Source organism: Schistocerca americana, chromosome 6, assembly GCF_021461395.2.
Source record: "Schistocerca americana isolate TAMUIC-IGC-003095 chromosome 6, iqSchAmer2.1, whole genome shotgun sequence".
NCBI classification, from domain to species: Eukaryota; Metazoa; Arthropoda; class Insecta; order Orthoptera; family Acrididae; genus Schistocerca; species Schistocerca americana.
In genome coordinates, this window is record NC_060124.1 from 557,852,121 (window position 1) to 557,870,743 (window position 18,623).

Here is an 18,623-nt window from a genome sequence, read left to right on the forward strand (position 1 = left end):
ATTATCTCACAGCACTGTGGAATGCCGAAGTTCTGGAGGAAATGTTGTTCACTTCTTAAGGATCTGCAGCTATGTCACAGCTAGTAGCGTAACGGTAAGGGTCGTGCACTGTTGATAAGACGTCGCGCGTTCTATTACATTCGCTACTACATTTCTTTTAAACGCAATTCTGTTGTCTGTTGAAGTTATCAATTTAATGTAACTTTGATCATAATTCTCCTCGCTTCTCAACCCAAAATAGTCGCATGTGGAAAAAGGCTAACTTCTGCGTCATTTTGTTCTTTTCAGGTTTAACGGACGGCCAGGCAGCAGACGCGTCTCGAAGCTTTTGTATTATGTATGGGAAGAGCGCATCGTGCCAAAATAGACAGAAAAGTATTTTCTACATTAGCTGTCGTCTGGTAGTGGCATTTTATTCTTCTTCAAACCTTGTTTGACAGCTTTAACTCAGAACAAGTTTTCTACGTGCATGTAATCAATAAACTGCATGTGCATTGTCAGACTGTTATAGATAACATCAGAGAATTCGCATATATCGTTGATGATTAATTTCTCTCTCATGTTTAGTATTGGTTTAACAACACTAAAAGAAACCTTACGAAAACTATGCACTGTATTGTAAGAAATGAAATAAAACTACCCACGATAACCTTAAGACGAAATTCTGTTTTAAGAAAACTGAATATCTGTACACAGGCGTGCCTCTGTCTGCACGAATTAGTGAAACACTACTCAGTTAGATTTCGATTGGGTCTGTGTTGAAATGGTATGCTGTGTCATACTCAACAGGTAAGAAATCGTGGCATTTCATAAATAAAGTTACGTATTCTTAGAAACTCAAATTTTGCTTGTCAGCAGCGGAAAGAGGTGTTACCTGTTGTGCAGTATTGTAAGTTTTTCACCATTGCACTTTGAGCTGAAAGTATTTTCTTACGATTTGCTAATCGATGTTTGATCTGAGTGCTTGCAGCTCTTACACAGAAGGGATAAAAACGTTACATTCAGCGGGGCTGGAACCGCGAACCATAACAGTCGCGTTTCACAGGTCAGCACGTCAACACAGAGCTACCGGATAGATACGGTTTGCACTTTCCTCTTACGAGGCCAATAGTAGCTAGAACTCGTAAACCGCTATTTACAGGACGAGATTAGTTGCGATTGCTACGTTCAATGACTTTGCTGGGCTGAAAACTGTAAATTTACAATCTTCTGTTACACCTCAAGCGACAATAACTCAGATTATTCAATGGAAATGACACGAGAAATCAAGTAAACTTTGAGGCTTAATTCCGTGCACACCAGGAAGTAACTCGTCGATCACCGAGTTGCCAAACATACCTTGCATTGTTGCCAAATATCAGTTACATTACCAGCAGGAAGAAGACGAACCGATGTGATCCTACAGCGGGCTCGGAAGTGACCATAGCTGGCGCCTCAAAGACGCGGCTGCTACGGCCTGGAATACGTAATGCGTCTGATTCGCATTTCTGTAACTAGGTTTATGGACTGGAGCTTAGTTACTAATAATACTCATAACTGACAGCTACTAACCATCATAAATCAGTAACTGTCATAGTCGTTTTTATATTTCTTTCGTAACTGTATTCAAAACTAAGAAACTCATTCACGGACGTTTTCGTGCCTCTCCGATAGTCGAGCACAACAAACAAATAAAAATAAAAAGAGAATGAGTGTGTGTGTGTGTGTGCGTGAGAGAGAGAGAGAGAGAGTGAGAAGAGGGGGGGGGGGGGGGTTAAAAAATTGTTGTAAAGCAATTGAATACTGGTATGTAAAGAAATCTTTCATTAAAATGACTCGTTCCACATCATTACGAATGTCGTGTTCATGATCTATGGAACAAGTATTAATCTAATCTAATCTAATCATATCATACTGCTGACTATCCATGAAGAGTCATGAAGTACCGAAATTCTCGCCTATATCAGTAACCAAATCTAAACTTGAAAATAAAAGACGACAGTTTTTGTAATAAACCGGGACTCCTATCAAGACCCTTTCATCCCTGTTAACTAACCATTAAAGATGTCTGATATACCTCAATTCAGAAGTAACGAAGTGTCTATGAATTTAAAGATGAATCACATGATGTGAAGTTCTGCGACGGAGATACGAACCCAAGCCGTAATCGGATTGTTAACTAAGTAAAATCAAATGTTACGTATCGGTTTTTCTTGCCAGCTGCTAGGTGTTTGATTCTAAAATAAGGACACAAATTTTTGTGCCTGGGCGACAATCGAACCGCACTCCTATCGTTCGTCTTTACCGTCCACGAATATAGGTTAAGTATCAATTGCTTACCCACCAACAGCAAGATGTGTGCGTGTTTGTCCAGAAGTTGTTGGCAACATGAACAGACATTAAAAATGAACGTTAATTTTCACTAGCTGGCCGGTGTGCACGTGATAGGGCTTGAAATGAAATTATGAATATTTTTGTACTGGATCAGGGTTCGGACCCACATATTTACCTTGGAGGAGATCTAGAGAAGACTGCAGTCTTGGGAAAAGGAATGAAATGATTGAACTATACTGTTCCGAGAGATTCAGATCCTCGAAAGACGAGATACGAATTCGAATCACAGTCTAGCACCAGATTTTTCAACGTCTCTAGTTCAATCAAGTACAAGTAAAATAAGAGCCCTTTTCCTTAAGACGGCTATCAGTTCATCAAATAAAATAAAATTTTCTAATGTAAGTAAGTTTACTGGTGACAGTATTTCTGTTTACCCTGACCTCCACCTATGTCATTTTCCGACGTAAACCGTCTCTGCCCTGTTTGGGATGAAGGAACGTGATGTTTAATGCGGATTCCGGATTATAACATCTTTCTCTTCAGGTTACCAGAGGCAAAGTAAATCTGTTTGTGCCTCTTAAAAGTAAATGCCTGAACCCACGCATTGCACTTGTGATAGATAGTTCCACCAGACCATTGTGCCCACATTTCCCAGCCCCAGGAGTGTGCTGTAATGGATGATGTGCTTAGCTTACTAAACTAGTCACGGTGGAAAAAAACGCGAGTCTATTAAATGGTTAAGTAGAAGCAAGCTTCTGACGTGGAGATTATGCTATTCTCATGTCAGCAGGATGTAAAGACTCATCTAGGCGTCATAGCCTCGATTTGAAGCCATTTTGAAATTTTCACTAATTCAGGAAATTTCTTAGTTCGAGAAAATCCACTGTGATGTGTGAAGTTACAGCATGATTATCACCGTCATTATTACTATCATTTTCTTCATACCGCTGCTGGAACACATGTGCTTGAAGATCATTTAAGTCCTTTTGGTCATTATAGAAGTAGTTGCCCAAGAACAAGTTCTTTCCCTGTCTACCGAATCCTTTTCATGTTAATATTAAACATCAGCAATTACTCGTAGATCACATTAAAACTAAAGTAATTGACGAAGACGTTACCTGATAACGAAAACGCGCTGCCTTTCTTCATTTACTTGCGTCTAGAAATGGCTGTCGAATACTGCCAAACCAAAAGCCAAGGGATCTTACTGCCTTCCAATATACGTCGCTGTTGGTTCTTCCATATGATTTGGTCGACGTGACCTGTTTCAAGTTGTGTATGACACAGAATGTTTTGGAAAATCATAATGTAAGGAAAGCATTTCACAATTGCAAAACCCGCATCCGACTCACTGTCCTTACACTTAGTCGCTGACCATAAATTCTAGCTCAGAGTGACGCCAGTTTAAGTAACCTAATGTAGCGAAGACATTTTGCCAGTGCTCTTTCTCTCCGGAAAATATGCAATTCACTCATTGGGCTCCATAAGTACACTGTAACAGTAATTTCTGTGTGTATGCAAGGCATACGGATTGTAGAATTTAGTGGTGTTCTCTCTTCCACTTCTGTGTACAATATGGTTGACCTAAACGGGCCCTTTATCATGACAACAGTAATGTGCTTATACTGACAACCTCATTGTTCGTTTTGCCCGATTTTGTAAGCATTTAAGTAAAACAACATGACCTTCGAGTGGGAGACATTTCGTCCCCCTTTTCCTTCTGTGAAATTTGTCAGTAAGCTTTTTGCCTTCGAACCAGCGAAATGCGGCAGAGTACGGCTGGTAAACGATTTACAAACCACGATTTAGTGCCGTTAACACGATTTCTTTAAACATTGGCGTAGCTGAAGGAATTTAGTTTCTTCTTAAATCGTCTTATGCAGCAACGCTCACAGATATCTCAAATAGGAAAAGCTCTTTATCCAGGTACGAAGGTTGTAAAACAAACTTCCCACAGTTTGTGTCAGGTTGATCTTTTCGTCTGATAGCACTGCGTAAGTATTTTGTGTTTTTTTTGGTCATCAGTCTACTGACTGGTTTGATGCGGCCCGCCACGAATTCCTTTCCTGTGCTAACCTCTTCATTTCAGAGTAGCACTTGCAACCTACGTCCTCAATTATTTGCTTGACGTATTCCAATCTCTGTCTTCCTCTACAGTTTTTGCCCTCTACAGCTCCCTCTAGTACCATGGAAGTCATTCCCTCATGTCTTAGCAGATGTCCTATCATCCTGTCCCTTCTCCTTGTCAGTGTTTTCCACATATTCCTTTCCTCTCCGATTCTGCGTAGAACCTCCTCATTCCTTACCTTATCAGTCCACCTAATTTTCAACATCTCAAATGCTTCGATTCTCTTCTGTTCCGGTTTTCCCACGGTCCATGTTTCACTACCATACAATGCTGTACTCCAGACGTACATCCTCAGAAATTTCTTCCTCAAATTAAGGCCGGCATTTGATATTAATAGACTTCTCTTGGCCAGAAATGCCTTTTTTGTGTAAGAGGTATTAAAGTAGTGTTCCTGTAGCTGTGGGAATCATTGGTAGAAAACAAGTTTCACACCAATGGGTACAGTACTGATAAATATTCAAAATGATTATCAACCTAAGTCTGCGTTCATCCACAAACTGAGGCGTATTTGTAATATTGAAGCTAGACTAGGTATCCTTGTCTTCCTTGAGTGGGCATTGGAAGGCGTTTACACACACGTATACGAGGGTAATCCCAAAGGTAAGGTCTCCTAAGGGACACGCAAGTGCCAACGCAGGCACAAACGAGAGATCCTTAATTTTAATGGCAAGCAGCAACCACAGTGTTGGCTGCATGGCGGCAAGGTGATAAAGAGCAAGACTATGCATATGAAGGTCTCAGGTTCGATCCCTCACTAGTCCCACGATTTTTATGTGCCGTTTTACACATATTTCCCCTGGGGCAGTGTTTGTTGATGTGAAAAGTGCCGAGTTGCACTGTGGTCCGAAAGTCACGTAAAACTGTAGGTTCCCCTATTAATTGGCTAGGTAAGTGAACTCAAAGGTCTGAGGGAAGAAACGGCATACCACCTCCAACAAGACCGTGCCTATTAAAGCACTGTGGTGTTCAAACCACTCTTGCGAGTGATGACTGCTTTGCTTTCTATGGGTTCCAAAACTAATGGTCTTCGGGTTATTAACATTTTTGTGTTTTCATGCTGTAGCTTTGATACCAGTAAACGTAAGTAACCGGCCGAGCACTGTCACCGTTCGAGTTGTCAAGGTGGTAGACGACGATGCTGTCGACCCCAGTTACAATTTTGGCCACGGCTATGTTTCAGTCGAATACCTCTATGGGCCTTTCTGCGTATTTCAAGATATACTTTTATGCACTTGGTACGCTTCCAAATTGGTATCTGATAGAGCTGTATTTAGCAACATGAATCAGATATGTTTTCCGTGCAATAATTCGGACAACATGTCAGTGCAGCGAGATTTCGTTTATGTGTTGCGCATGGTGCAAGAAATATTTGTGTTTTGCTTGCTTCTGTGATAGGTTTCACCCCACTGAATGCGAGCAGGCTCACGAATAGACTGTCAATAACTGGAATTACGCAATAACACACTTAAAAGTTGTATTTTTGCATTATGTATAACTGTAAACAGGTTATATGCCTACTTGCTTATTATCGCGCTTGATGCTTTCCTCAAAAAATTAAAATTAAAATAAAAAGAGAGAGAGAGAGACAGAGAGAGAAAACAGAAATGTATTTCAAATATCAGCTCAGTGACGCCATGTTCGTCTCGTGATGTAAAGCAAGGATAGTTGATAGGTAATATCTCGTTGTACTAGCGATATGTATGGCTACGGGGTTCTTTGTTTTCTCTCTGCAAACAACTAGAACAGAATTCAGTAACAAAGTGGTAAGAACACCTACTCAGTGCGCCAATTAAACACTCAGCCATTCTTGGTTATTTTGCTAATCGTCTGTAATGCAGTAAACATCCTTGATTATTGATTTGCAATTACTACCATTGTTATTGTTATTCATCAGCTCACAACAGCTTTCCTATAACTCATTGTCACCGATGCACGTAACGAATGGATCAGGATGAATGGAATGTGGGATGTTTCGTCACGGAGAATATACACATTTATCTCGGCGTCTTGTGTCGGGTAATATGAAAATCTCAATAAGAAAAGACGACAATAACACCCAACTATTTCTGTCCACTTAACACCATGATGACAGACAAATTGGCGGCTCACTGTATTTTGATTATAATTCGTTAGCCTTTTTGCGACCTCATTTTAATACCTCGTGGGAGCAGGCATAATATTTTGCTTTTTGAACACCGAACAATAACGCACAAAGATAGCAGATGGAAGGATACAAAGAAAAAATTAGACTCATGGGTGTGGATCCAGTTCATCATAAGAAGACTAAACAAGAGGGAAACATCACGAAAGCAATGAATACGCTGGTTAGTATACATTATTTGTATAGATCTGACGATGAAAAAGCGCAGATCTGCACAGTGCCCGCATCTGCACTTTAGTTTCTGTCTTAATGGGCATACTTTTTAATTTCTTCTCTTCTGAACTATCAAATGAATTGATTATTACGTGGTACAGAATAATTAGGTAACTGTGTTTCTTACAGCTTCCATTCGCACCAACATTTTTCTTCATTCTCGTGCAATTCATGAAATTCTACTTGTATGATCACAAGACTGCACATAGATGCAATCGATTTCGAGGTGCAAAGTGTTTGTTATCTTACTTTTCGTGACAGGTTGGCAAAGCTGATTTCCAAAGACTTTTTATTGTACTGAAATAATCTTTTGTAACAAAGTAACAAGGTAAGTGTTTTATTCGCATATATTTTGTGGGAAACTGTAATCGTGATGGAAGATTATACACCTGAATGTTTGACACACCTGGTAGGAGAAAACGCTGCATATTAACCAAACCCCGCTCCTCCTCTCCGTATCCTCCTATGACACGAACACAGGATTCTCCTCCTATAACGCTACAGAGTTGTTCCTAGCATAGCTGAGAATTGGCAACATCGTGACAAACATTTGGCAACACTGTGACAGTGCAATCACTTCCACAAATGGTACTGAACTGACTCGCTAAATTCACTTGATATTCCCTTTCCATTTGAATTACTCGTGGTATATAATCCTCACGTAAGCTAAGATACTGAGACACGCATGGGAAAGCGGTCTGCGTGGCGCCACCTGGGGGAGGTGTGTTACCTCCCGAAACTGGGTTAAAACCGCCAGGAGACCCTCTGATTCCTGGAAATCTTCAGATTTCTGAAGTGCTCTGCAGCTCAGAGGAACCTGAGTGGGGCGGGGACCGCAATGTCCTATCCCGTGGCCTTGACGTGGCCCCGGCGCTCAGTAGCCCCCTAGATGGGGTGAAGCTAACACGGGAAGGGCCGTCCATGCATGATGTTAAAAGGCTAGCCCTTAACTGGGTGCAATCCTCACCGACCCGCACTGGCTCACCGTGAATTACCAAAAGTGGTGGGTGAGACATGGTCGGCCATGATCCCCCAGTACGTGTGGAGGCCCTCCGGGGAACGTAACTCGGGTTTGAGTGCCGCACCGTCTCGATGATGTCAAACTCCACAACATAAGACCCGGGCCATTCCATCATTCGTTCAACATCATCACAATTTCATACCATCTCCGGGCTGTGGAAAGGTGAGGGTTGTCGTTGTGTCAAGGAAGGACGTTAAACTTCCGTCAAGGTAGGACGTTAAATGCCCCCAACCCGAGGCGAAAGCAAAGGGTGCGTGGCGCAGGGGAAACTGCATTACGAGAGACACACCATCTGTCTCTCTTGAGTCGAGCTTGGCAGCTGGGCGAGGACATGAGGGTAAGTCAAACGACGATCCCGGAGCGCTGCAGCCCAGCTGCTGTAATTCCTCACGACCTGGACGACGTTAAAGGTCTCCCAACCCAAAGCGAAAGCAAAGGGTGCATGGCGCAGGGGGAGCTGCGCAACAGGGGCCACTACACCTGTCCCCCAAGGCTCTGGTTTGAGGGGTGGTGCGGGGCGGGTGCGACGCTGCATCAGCTTCGGCTGCGACATGTTGCGCTGGCCTGGCGCTGCTACTCCCCAGAGCTCAGGGGCACACACCAACTGTGTCTCTACGCCGGTGGCTGGTTTTCCGTCGTGGGATCCTACCCCAAGTCGGCAAGTGTGCTTCGCCGCGCCTCTGGTCTTACGAGGCGTGTTCCGCCAAGCCCAGGAGGTGGTAACACAGCCTGGGTGAGGTTAGATGGGCCCAGACCCCCGAACGACTGGGTGACCGGCCCACCACCTGAGTAGGAGTGGGTCCTTGGCCGTCAGGTGGAAGCTTGGGCCAGTAGGGGGCGAAGGGCGGGAGGTGCATCCGCCTCCCCGGAGTGCAGGGTATACTTCCCGGTGCGAGATAGGTGAAATCGGAGGTGGCTAGTTATCGAAGGGGACCAGTGCGCTGGAAACGGCGCGCTGAACCTGGCAGCTCTGAGGGGTCCTTGGCCTAGGGGCGAGGCTGGTGGACGAGCTGCACTTAGTCCCCCCCCATGCCAGAGGAGCCGGTCCGGGGCAAGAGACGTGGCTCCCAATTTTTTCGCTTGTCAAATATGAAATGATGGCTACAGATGAGACAAGCGAATCGAGTGCGCCCACAAGGGCTTCTATGTTAGCTGATCTCTCGCCACAAGATGGCTTGAATCAAGTGATGGAGGAAAGTACTATAGAGTGTTTCATGAGGTTAAGCCAATTTATTGACCAAAATGGGAAAATCAGTCAGGCAGTCGTTCAAACACTCAAAAATGAGCTGGCGGCATGGTCAATTGCTAACGCCAAGTTAGAGGGTAGGATAGAGGAGTTAGAGAAAGAAAATGACAGACTCAGGAAGCAACCAACAAAGTCATGGGCCGGTGTTGTTGCGCAAGCGGCAACAAAGGCTCAATCCACCAAGGACACGATTGCGAAAGTGTCGAAACGACCTGACACAGCGGTCTTTTTGCGACCACTCCCCGGACAGGACATTAAGAAAGTTCAGGAGGTCTTTGCAACCTCAGTAAACCCAGCCAAAGACAAGATTAAGATTAACAGGGTCAAGGCAACCAAGAATGTAGTCATTGTTGATGTTGCCACAGAAGAGGATAAAGACAAGATACTGGCAAACCAGAAACTCTGTAAATCAGTCCGATGTGAGCCCCCACGAAAGAGGAACCCACTGGTCATCCTAAATGATGTTCTAGTTTCATTAACTAATGAAGACCTTTGTGACACTCTGTACCAACAGAATCTAGACGACATGGACATTGAGACTTTTATGAAAGATTTTAAGTTAAGATTCAGGACAGGACTGAGGGACCGAGATGTAGTCCACCATGTGGCGGAGGTCTCAGGGGCTCTCTGGAAAAGATTAACAACAATGGGCAAGGTGTACATAGGCTTTCACGCCATAAATGTCAAGGATTTCCTGGTGGTACCTCGTTGCCACAACTGTGCAGATATCGATCATATACATAAATATTGTACTAGGAAGCCGGCTTGCTCCAGGTGTGGTTCTGAAGATCATCTCGGAAAAAACTGCAGCAAAACAAGCGATTGTGTGCCATGTACACGCAGAGGTAAAAAGTCCTGCGGGGCATCTGGCAGAAACTGCCCAACCTCCAAGATGTTAGAACAGCGCTTAATAGCCAGAATGATTATGGCTGACGCTGTAAACCAAAGCAGGACAGCTAAGAAAAGGAAATCCCCCAGCAAACAAGAGACGCTGAAAGAGCACGTAAATTCAAAGAACTCATAAATCGAGTACAGAACATTAAGAAACAAGAAATAACCATGAGAATTGTAAGTATACAAACAGAACCAGCGCAAGAAGCTGACGAACAAACTACTCCCATAAAAGATATAACCATACAGGCTGAACCTGTAAATTATGATCCTCCAGTTGTCACCTCCACACTCAACCCTGAAGCGGCAAACTTTGTCGCCGCAACAACAAGTCAACCTACCCCAACACTAAGCACCCACACGCTAGCTAATGACTCAGGACCCCAAGACACAAACACCACAAACCCCACACAAGACGACACCCCCAAAGCAATCCTACAGGATAGCTCTGTTACAAGCACAACACAACTCGACGCAACAACATCAAGACCCACGGGAGTAGACCCTTGGAGAATCTATCCAAACCTAGAATTTGCTATGCAGCTCTCCCGCCTGGAGCAGCTGGCCATCCTCACCACAGCACTTCGGCACGTCGTACGTGTAGGGCATAAATATGGAAGAAGGGTCACTTTGTCCACAATGGAGGCTGTAGACAGGATACAGTTGAGGTCAGTGAACCTTCCCACCGAATTCGGAGCCCTGACTTGCTCAAAAAAGTGTTCGAAAGGAGAGGGGAAAGATTCGAGTTGGACGAAATATAGGCACAGTCTGTCCTGGCCAATGGGCGAATAGCGTCAGACTGGAACAAACCATGGCCCGAATGTAATTTCCATACATATTTCCCATAATGTCACCAAAACTCGGAATCGGACAAATTAACACCCACAATAGCCGCCCTGTCATGCAGGAGCTACGAAGGATAGTGGAGAAGCTGAGACTGGACGTAATCTGTTTGCAGGAACCATATTCTCGGGCTGGGCAAATCCCCTTCATGTCAGCCTCCTGGCAAGTCATCTCCACCGGGGAAGAACCCCAAGCAGTTGTGATCATCATAAATAAAGGGCTGAGAGCAACAACAATAACGCAGCTGTCAAACAGCCACTGTAACGACGTGGAATTACAGACGCCCCTTGGTTTGGTTTTCATAGTAAACATGTATTTCCAGTACAGAGGGAACTTTGAGGACCACCTAGATCATCTTGCGGAAACGACCACGGCGTTACAAGGCAAGAAGGTTATCATCACGGCAGATACGAATGCGAAATCCCTCCTATGGTAAAGCGGCACCAGAGATGCAAATGGCGGAAAGGCTGAGGAGCTTATTATGGCCCAACAGCTTGTTGTGGCCAATAAACCAGGAAATCCCCCCACCTATACAGGTGGAGGTGGATTAGGGACCAACATTGTTGTCACCCTTGCCACATCTAACATCAGTAGTAACATCCAAAGTTGGGTAGTTAAAGATCAAGTCACCACAAGCGACCACAATCTGATCGTCTTTCCACTCAGTCAGGAAGAGTGCCACTGGGACCTGGGGTGGGAAACACAGTATAACTTCAACAAAACTAACTGGGAACGCCTGGCTCGAGGGTGTAGTATTCCTCCATTGCCCGAGGGTGACCTGGACTTGGATAGGTACGCCGAGGAACTGGTGGGATCAGTGATTAGGGCGCTAAAAGCCGCTGTTCCGAATAGGAGAAGGGCCGTAGCGGCCTCCCCATCGCCATGGACTGCCGACCTCGAACGTCTGCGCCAGTCTGTCCGACGGGCGAGGAAGTACTACCAGCGAAGTACCGTCTGGCTGGAAAAACAACACTGGTTGCAGCAATATAGAGAAGCAAAGGAAGCATTCCAGAAAGAATTAAAACAGGTAAGGATGAAGAGCTGGGAGGACTACGTACTAAGACAACTTGAAAGTGACCTGTGGGGAGTTCCCTACAAGTTGGTCATGGAGAAGATAAGGTCCCCAGCGGTCCTCTCCACTCTCAGAGAGGCTGGATGAACAACAGAGTCCTGGCGGGAGACCGCCGAGGTCCTCCTACTTCCAGGTGATGAGGAAAATGGAGAAACAGAGAACCAACAGCAAATCCGCAGGGTAGATCAGCAGGAGTACACCAACAACACCCGAGTGTACCCTTTCTCTGAAGAAGAAATTGCTGCACAAATAAAATCGCTAAAAGAAGGGAAAGCACCAGGGCCAGATGGTATAGTAGCGGAGGTGGTACAGTTCCTCGCCCCACAGCTAATAGCACCTCTCACAAGTTTATGTCACGAATGTCTTAGGACTGGCAAATTCCCAAATATCTGGAAAAGAGCAAATATGGTCATCATCAAGCAGGGCAAGGACAAAGATCCCATGGAGCCAAACTCCTACAGACCAGTATGTCTCCTAGACATCCTGGGGAAACTGTTAGAGAAGCTGTTGGCTGACAGACTGACCGCACACAGAACTTTGTGCGGGATGAGCGACAGGCAGTTCGGCTTTCGGCCGGGGCGATCAGCGTCTGACGCAATCGCCCTGGCGGCTGAGGTCTGTGGCTCTGCCCCGTACAAATACGTGATCGGCATCATAGTGGACATCAGTGGCGCCTTTGACAACCTGTGGTGGCCCTCGCTCTTCCCCCGCTTGCGTGAGAAGGAGTGTCCATGGCCCCTCTATGGCTGTCTCAGGAGCTATTGCATGGACAGGGAGGTCTGGTTATCATCGCCTAGCGACAAAATAAGCAAGACCATTGCGAAGGGGTGTCCCCAGGGCTCCGTACTGGGGCCACTCTTTTGGGACGTAAATGTAGAACCGCTGCTAGAAAAACTACAACTCAGTGAGGACGTGCTAGACGTGATAGCCTGCGCTGACGACCTCCTCCTGTTGGTTGAAGAACTCGAACCAAAAATAGAAAGAACAATCAACATACTAGCTGAATGGTGTCAACAAGCTAAAATGAAAATTGCACCAAATAAGTCAACATACCTTCTTCTAAAAGGCAGTCTGGTCAGGAATCCCACAGTAAGAATTGATGGAACACCAGTTCTTCGGCGTCGCGAAGCGCGATATCTTGGAGTAATTTTTGATGAAAAAAGGAGCTATACATCTCATATCGAAACCATTACACTACGCGCCATAGAAACCCTGAACAACCTCATCAACATTGGTCACAAAAGATTTCACATGCCACCTGCTCTCAACAAATTATATCACAACAGCATCCTGTCATCAGTAGCAGGTTATGCATGTGGGGTCTGGGCTCACAGGCTCACGAGGGTGATGCCGTCCATGGACGTGAGAAGGGTGCAAAGAAACATGATAATGCGGTCTGTAGGTGCCTACAGAACGACTCCTGGAGGGGCTCTATTGGTGCTAATGGGATTATGCCCGTTAGACATAAAGATAAGGGACCAGGCCGCATGGTACTGGATAACTAAGGGGAAAATAGATAAGACAAGGGGAATTTTGGGGGTTCAGGTAGGAGACAAACCTGCCATCAAGAGAAGGGGGGAGGAGTTATGGCAAACATCTTGGGAGAATGAAGAAACTGGTAGAAGGGTCTTTCAGCTGTTGCCAAATATCAAAGAGCAGCTTGGGATGACCCACTTCGAGCCAAGCAGGGGACCATTGCACTTTCTCACGGGACATGGACCATACCCGACATACCTATGTCGGTTTGGAAAAAGAGCTACACCAGCGTGCGACTGTGGCGCTCAAGACGGAACACCTGAGCACATCATCTATGATTGCCCGCTATATGATGATGTGGCGCATGACCTGCGAGCGCAATTACCCGATCACGACACTTATGCCCTAATAAGAAGTGCCGATACCTTCAGTATTCTCAACACTTTGGTATCACAGAAGATCTTGCGAGAATTCTTAAGAACCCAAGATAAATGATATTGAACCCGGAATAGACTGAGACGTACTCGCCATACCGCCGGGTGCAGAGCAGGCCAGTCTCCCTTGACTGGAATCCGCCGCACTACTGGACCAGGCCAGCGAGTGCATCACCCACCAGGCTACGACAACTGCACTCTACTTAGACATAGAACCAATTAAATTAGCAGTAGTAGTAGACTTAGAACACTAACAATACTAACAAGTAGGGACTGCGGCGACAACACAGACTTGGCCAGCCCAGTGCCAGGGGCACGCTCACATGGGTTTAGCTCAGTGAGCAGGCCTTAAAACAGTAGGTTTGTGACACCAACTGGCACACCTGTAACCGCTGCAGAATACACTAGAAAAGTAGAATAGCCTAATAGATTAACCTTGTCCACAAGTTAGCCAGCTATACTATTTAAATGTAGAACTTGCTGTATTCTTAGTAGTATAATACATAGACCCACTAATTATTGAGGTGGTGGGTTATTTTTGTATTTTTCATATAGTTGTAATGTATTGTCTTAATAAAGATTTTTTTTTAAAAAAAAAGACACTGAGACAGAAATTTAAATTTTTTGGCTAAAGAAATGCTATTCTTCACATGAGTGACAACTTTTAATATCTTTCAAGATGCGTTATGAGGCTGAGCGACCAATACCATGACGAGAGTGGCGTGCTGGCAGCAGTGTGTCCGTAGCCCCGTGGTACCGCCCGTGTCTCGTGTTCCAATGGTTAAGGAAACCGTCAGTTCTAACCGTGGTAGGGGCAGCGCGTGCGAGCTTTTTTTTTGTGTATTATTTCATGGAGCTGCGAATTCCCAGAAAAAATTCTGTAACAAAATCAGAAGAATACCCTTACACATCAAATCCTCTTGACAGCTCGACTCAGTAAGTTGTGTTAATGGTCGTAGATCACGGCTATCTGACTGACGAGCTGCTATACAATACAAGCGTCTCTGAAGAAATTTGAATCGACCGTCAACGATACGAAATTCAGTAATGTTCTTCACTTAAGATTCCCATGCCAGGGTGATAAGTATGAAGGAAATAAATTGATTAGCAAATCGCAAGAAAATACTTTCAGCTCAAAGTGCAATGGTGAAAAACTTACAATACTGCTTAACAGGTAACGCCTCTTTCCGCTGCTGACAAGCAAATTTTGGGTTTCTAGGAATACGTAACTTTATTTATGAAATGCCACCATTGCATACCTGTTGAGTATGACACAGCATACTATTTAAACACAGACCCAATCGAAATCTAAGTGAGTAGTATTTTACTAATTCGTGCAGATAGAGGCACGCTTGTGTACAGATACTCAGTTTTGTTAAAACAGACTTACTTTCGTCGTAAGGTTATCGTGGGTAGTTTTATTTCATTTCTTACAATACAGTGCACAGTTTTCGTAGGTTTCTTTTAGTGTTGTTAAAACAATACTAAACATGACAGAGAAATTAATCATCAACGATATATGCGAATTCTCTGATGTTATCTACAACAGTCTGACAATGCACATGCAGTTTATTGATTACATGCATGTAGAAAACTTGTTCTGAGTTAAAACTGCCAAACAAGGTTTGAAGAAGAATAAAATGCCACTACCAGACGACAGCTAATGTAGAAAATACTTTTCTATTTTGGCACGATGCGCTCTCCCCACACATAATACAAATGCTTCGAGACGTATCTGCTGCCTGTCCATCTATTAAACCTGAAAAGAACAAAATGACGCAGAAGTTAGCCTTTTTTCCACATGCAACTATTTTGGGTTGAGAAGTGAAGAGAATTATGCTCAAAGTTCCATTGAATTGATAACTTCAGCAGACAACAGAATTCCGTTTAAAAAAAATGTAGTAGCGAATGTAATAGAACACGCGACGTCTTATCAACAGTGCGCGACCCTTACCGTTACGCTACTAGCTGTGACGTAGCTGCAGCACCTTAGGATGTGAACAACACTTCCTCTAGAACTTTTTTTTTCTTGTCCCTGATTGTTGCCTGCAACTTTCGACTGCCACAGACATGACTGTGTTGTAAAAAAAAAAAAAAAAAAGGTAACGAACGGTACTCGATCCAGCGACCAACTACTTACGATTACGGGGCTTGGACGCTAACCACTTTTTTTTCAGTTTACAATTCTAGAAATGAAACAGAAGCAAAAGAAGTGCCAGAGGAGGAGTCGAACCCGAGACTTCTGGCGTAAAAGCCCGAGTCTGAGCCCCAACCTTTTTTTTTTTGTTTTTTTTTTTTAATTGGAAATTATTTTCGCTGCCAACCTTTTACATAAAAGTATATATAAGTATCCTTTATATAAAAGGTTGGCAGCGATAATGATTTCCAATTAAAAAAAAAAAAAATGGTTGGGGCTCAGACTCGGACTTTTACGCCGGAAGTCTCGGGTTCGACTCCTCCTCTGGCACTTCTTTTGCATCTGTTTCATTTCTAGAATTGTAAACTGAAAAAAAATGTGGATAGCGTCCAAGCCCCGTAATCGTAAGTAGTTGGTCGCTGTATCGAGTACCGTTCGTTACCCTTTTTTTTTTTTTTTTTTTTTTTTTTTTTTTTTTTTTTTTTTTTTTTTTTTTTTTTTTACTACATAGTCATGTCTGTGGCAGTCGAAAGTTGCAGGCAACAATCAGGGACAAGAAAAAAAATATATATATGTGGACAAAAGGCGTCTTTCAGTTAGACAAACAAAATTAGAAAATTACATCCGTAGCAACAACAGAACAAGAGTTCCTTCTAAACTATGAAAAAGAATTTGAAACTAATAGTGTGATGATAGATAATAAAGAAAGAAAAATGTAACCAAATCCCGCACGCCATTCCATGTGCATGACCCATCTGCTTACAGATTCCATGTTCCAAATTGGTACAACATTTCGCAGCGTGTGGAGCTCCATGATGGCGGTCATCCTCTGCCCGGTACTCCCCAACTGTGGGGGGGGGGGGGGTTATCGAAGACACTGCGCAAATAGTTCGCAAATAGTCGTCGGTATCGGGGTGTACACTCAAGTGTGCTATGACTGTCCTGGAGAAATTGCCAGTAATCAAGCACCATCATCTCGAAAGAGGTAGTATATGGACATGCCTTTAAACCATGTGAGAGCGTGAGTCTTCGCAGGTGGGAAATAAGTATCCTCTGGACAAAGGAGGTGCCGTGGCTCAATTGTGCGAGGCGCGATACGTAGGTAGCAGGCGAGGATCTTCTGCACTAGCAGCCACACCTCTAACGCCGATCCACATGTTAAGCGGTGTTCGTCAGTATCCACGAGGTGGCAACGCGGGCAAAGGGGGGGATTCCGTCATCCCAATAGCGTGCAGCCTTTGTCGTGTTACAACCTTCCCGTTCACCACCTGGTACCACGCGGCTCGCACCCGCGTGGGGAGGAACGACTTCTGGACCGCTCTCCACACTGCCGGCCATAGGGTCGTAGAGCTCTTCCTCTCAATCACATTGCGAGGTATGGACCCTAGCAGCAGTCTGTAAACGTCTCTCGCCTTGGGAGTGCGAGTGTTGGGAAGGTCTGGGTGCACGTAACTATACTCAAGAATAAATGCCGAGAGGTGCGAGAGTGAGGGTGTAATGTGCGCAACCGTGACAGGTGGCAGGAGAGACGCCGGCAGCATTTCCTCTAACAGACGTCCCGTAAGGGAATCATCTTTGTGGGTCCACAATTTCATCATTGTGCACGAGTATAACGCTGTAGCTCTCGCTCGTACATTTAGAAGCCCCAGTCCGCCATCACGCGGAGGGAGGGTGAGTGTTTCGTAGCGGACTTTGAATAGGTGTCCGGCGGTAAGGTAGTATCCAAACGCTGCTTGCAATCTGTGTGCCATCGCTGTCGATATCGGTAGTACCTGGGCCATGTGGATCATCTTAGTCGCCACGTGAAGGTTGAGGTATTCCACACGCTGTAGGAGGGCCATCCGTCGAAGTTGCGGCGAACTTCTGTGCGTATGGCCTGTAGTAATCGTGCATAGTTCATGGTAGCTGGGCGGCGCACATCCTGTGTAAATACTATGCCCAAGAACCGGATCTTGCTAACTAGTGGGAGTGGGGCTAAAGCGTCCTCCTGTAGACCTCTCCCAACGGGCATCGCTGCCGACTTGGCCACATTCATGAGGCTGCCAGCTGCCAATCCATAGCGATTGATCCATTGTATCACCGAGCGTACCTCGTCACCAGAGCGGACAAGTAAGAGAAGGTCATCAGCATATTTCCTGCAGCGAAAGGTGTGATCCCTCAATGACATGCCCGAGAGCCTGTGTTTCAACCCTCCGACAAGTGGTTCGAGAGCGATCGCGTAAAGGATCATGGGGAGTGGGCATCCTTGGCGAACTGACCGTCGGATCAGAAAGGGACCCGCAATCCGTCCATTCACCAGTACACGGGATGCAGCTCCACGGAAAAGGCGCTGAAAGATGTCGAGAAAGTCAGGCGGGAAGCCCATGCGGGCCATAACGGACAGAAGGAACTTGTGGTGAACTCTGTCAAAGGCCTGGTCGAAATCAATGGAGATCAGAGCAGCTCGAAGGCGACAGGATGTGGCGATGGCTATTAAATCCCTGCATTCGCTGGTTGCCGTTTGCATGTTGGTCACTCCGCCCTGTGTCGTTTGCTCCATTGAGAGGAGTAGGAGCAGAACCTTCTTTATGCGGCTGGCGAGTAGTCGGGCGAAGATTTTATAGTCCGAGTTGAGCATTGTAATGGGCCTGTAGTCCTCGACCGTCCGACCTCTGGAAGGCTTGTGTATCGGTATAAGGAGACCTTCCA